At 41.2% G+C, this 3672-nt stretch overlaps 1 pseudogene; it reads right to left on the bottom strand.

Moving 5' to 3' along the window:
* Positions 1 to 2838, bottom strand: part of LOC100941851 — an 8416-nt pseudogene extending 5578 nt beyond the window's left edge.
* Positions 2839 to 3672: the final 834 nt, after the last annotated feature.

Genomic DNA, 3672 nt, shown 5'->3' with positions numbered 1-3672 from the left:
TCAAGGACCTGTATGGTGTTACGGCCTGAGAGACTGGGGACCTGCTTGGTGTGATGGGGCTAAGTGGCTCTGTCTTATTTTCAGCTGGTCTCTGTCCTACTCTAGTGATTCAGTTTCTGTCGGTTGAAGTCTTAGCTGTAGAGAAATACCAGCTATTAAATAACCCTGCCCCACATAAACAACAACTGCGCAAGGAAAATCAAACCTTCCCTCAACCATACACCCAGGGTGCCACTTTGAATAGTCCCTGGGTGGTCTGCCCAGTTTAAGGGGTCCAAATCATTTGTCCTAGTCAGCACCAGTTTCAGGTGGAAGAGTTCAAATGTTTTTGGCAGCTAGATAAGAGAGGTCTGCTCGCAGCTCAGATATAAATTACTCCAGTGCTCTGTGAGGGCAAAGGGACCCACCTAGCAAATGGGTTACTCTGGGAAGGTTAATGCCTCCTTCCCCACCTTGCACCCAGTCACTCATATTTTCCCAGGTCTGTGACCCTATTCACTCCAGTAGGCAATCCTTCCCAGGGTTTATGACTGCCAAAATCATCTGGAAATCTGTGTCCAGCAGGGGGGCCTTGCATGTTTAAATTATGCTGTGAAATTTCTCTCAATTCGATCCCCTCGCCTCCTGTCCCAGCTAGATTCCTCTGTAAGTCATTGGCTGCTAGATCTGATGAGGAACTCAACCTTGGGCAGCAATTAGAGTTTACACTCAGGTATCAAGCCCTGCCTCTGCTCGCCCACTGCCTTTATCTCAGCATTCCCCTGAGGGCGAGGTGCTCATTGGGAAATCTGAGTCCCGGCTGGCAGGGGAAGAACGTAGGTTTTGGAAGTTCTTGCCATTCCAGCCTCACACCTTCTGTCCCATCTAAGTTCTTTTGCAAGTCAGAGGCTGCTAGAGCTGGTGAGGACCTCAGCTCTTGGCAGCAAGCTATTAGAGTTTACACTCAGGTGTCAATTCCAGCCTCTGCCCACCCACTGCCTTTGTCTCAGCTATTCCCCTGAGGGCTGGTGCTAATGGTCTCTTTACTTACGAAAGTTACCAAGTCCCTTCCACCTGTGTCTTCTGTCCAGAACCTCTGGTTGCCCAGAGAGATGGGGCTTGCCTATCTGGAATGGCATCAGTTCACAGCTCAGGATGCCACTGTTGCTGTATGACTTCCTCTGAGCCAACTTTCTTCTCCTTACTCCTGTGCCACAGTCATCACAGAGCATCACCAACCCTTTCTCCCTCCACTTCTCTTAAGAAGATGCCCAAGAATCTGGACATCCATAGGTAAGAAACCCCCAGACCTTGTGGTGAGTGGGTGGGTAATCCTCAGAGTTCAATGTTGCAGGTGGGGAGTATGTACAGTTTTATACAGTTTTACTCTTTTATGCCTGGCAGGAGGGTGTCATAGCATGCCAGCAGGGGTAGGAAGTCCAGTTTTTAGGGGGTCTCTCCTGTGGGATAAAGTGGGAGGATGTTTGAACTCCACTCACTTGTTTGCATGGAGTAAACTGCAAGTGCTTCTTGTGGGGGAGGGGACTCCCATCTGCTTGTTGGTGGATTTTGTACCTTTTGATTGTATTTTTGGTGTCGCAGCCTGCTTCAGGAAGGTTGAAATGCATTCTTCAATCTTCCCTCGTGCTCCGCTTCAAACCATCAGCTCCATTGCTAAATTTCTGTGCTTTAAGCCTCCTTCTGGATGGGAGCTTCTGTAAAAAGCTGGCTGAAGTTCACCATCTTGACTCTGTCCCCATGAAAATGTATTTTTCATATTATTCTTTTTTTCCTGTTTTCATCAATAGTATTAAATTTATTAGTGTTTGCTCTGCTTAGTAATCTTCCCTGAATAGATACAAAGAAATGTCCCTCTGTCAATGTCATCCAGGTAGCCCTTTTTCTCAGTTTTGAAAACCTGTTGGCTCACTTGAGGACCATGTTGGGCAACTTGGTTTTGACACAATCATCTATTATATTTGCACAACAGACTACATTCATAAATGCTAGTAGGTACTTGTCTCTATAGTCTTCTGTGTTTATATCAAGTTGGTATTTTATTACTCTAAGAGGGAGAAATATTGGCATTCCTTGCTGTCAGTTGAAGACACACGCATTTTGCTATGTCTAAGAAGCCCTCAGAACAATCATATGAATCAGTAAAATTGTTGTAGAAGCCACAGATGATATGCCCATGGCCACACGGGCTTCTTGTACTTAAACTGTGGAAGCTTTCTACTATCAATTTCATTAGAGAAAGGAATGGGAACATATTCCACTCCATTGCTAATGTCCACCTCAAAGAATCTTTTCTTGCTTTGGGTAGTTCCGAGTCAGGTGGAGTGATAAAGAATGTGCATTTGTCTTTGCATGTTGTCTTTGGAAGTGACATTTAATTGGTAGCTGCAGAGGGTTTTCTTCCTTGAATGTTGCTGGCATTTTCATTAGACAGGCAGCAGAGTAGGCATGACTTTGGTAAGTTAAATTCAAAGATGGTTCTTTTCCTCTAAACTCCACAATTTAATTTTCAGAGAAAGAATTTCCTCATTTTCTGTAGATAGAAGTGCACAGTGTTTTGGAAAGTTTTCATATAATGTAGAAGGAAATGTTTTTGATGGTTTTCCTGTTCATTATGAGTCACAGGTACATGATCCTTTATCAAATTTTAATTGGTACTTACAGTTGCTTCCTTCACTAGAATTATTACTTGGATAAATTCCTTATTTGTAGCAGATTCATCTTTAATCTTTTTTTCACTGACTGTAGCACATTTTGCATTTATTCAAAAGTGAAGTCCACTTTTCCATCATCTTCTAGATCCATCCAGAAAGTTTTTGCATCATCAGTTTTTTCTGTCATCTTTTGGTGTTCATAAATATAAGACTCTTCAACATTAGGTTTATAATGGAACAGAATGGTATGAATCTCTTGGACTGGAGAATATAACTGGAATCCAATTGTGGACTCTATAAAATTTATAGTCTTCAGACACAATATGTCATTATAACATTCTAAACTCAATATCTTTTGATACTTGAATTTTCAAATTAGAAACTTTACTTGAAGAAACTTTCAGAAATGACCAATAGTCCAACCAAATGACAAGGCCATGCATCTTGAAGTGAATATTTATACTTGTATCTATCACTGACAATACTTTTTAAAAATGAAAACTAACTCCATATTTGGTCCACGAATGCATGAAACATTCATCTGCACGGCAGAGGCACCTTAGTGCACCACCTCCTGATTGTCTACCTGCACTCTCAACTTCTTCTAATATATCATCCAGCTTAGATTTATATCTCTCTAATTCTTAGGTTGAGCAATAGTCTCATAGGCTTATTTTCCATCTGTGTTTCTCTTTCTTTTATAAAAGGTTTATGCAAATTTGTCACCTATGTTTCTCTATCAGTCTGCTTTTTCTTATTTGTAGGAACTCTTTATATATTTTAGATTCTAGTCTTTTGTTATTTATTTGAAAATATATTCCTTCAGCTTTTGGCTTATCCTTCAAAAATTTCCATAATGTCTTGGGAAGTAAAAAAGATAAAAAATGAATTTTTTTTTTGAGAAGAGTCGCACTCTGGCACACTGAGTAAAGTGATATGGCATCATAGCTCACAGCACCCTCAAGCTCTTGGGCACAAGAGATTATCTTCCCTCAGTTTTTCAATTTTTAGTAGAGATGGA

Source organism: Otolemur garnettii, unplaced genomic scaffold, assembly GCF_000181295.1.
Source record: "Otolemur garnettii isolate 467f Iridium unplaced genomic scaffold, OtoGar3 scaffold00289, whole genome shotgun sequence".
Classification (NCBI taxonomy): Eukaryota; Metazoa; Chordata; class Mammalia; order Primates; family Galagidae; genus Otolemur; species Otolemur garnettii.
The sequence above is the reverse complement of the archived record's forward strand: the minus strand, read 5'-3'. Positions and strand labels throughout refer to the sequence as shown.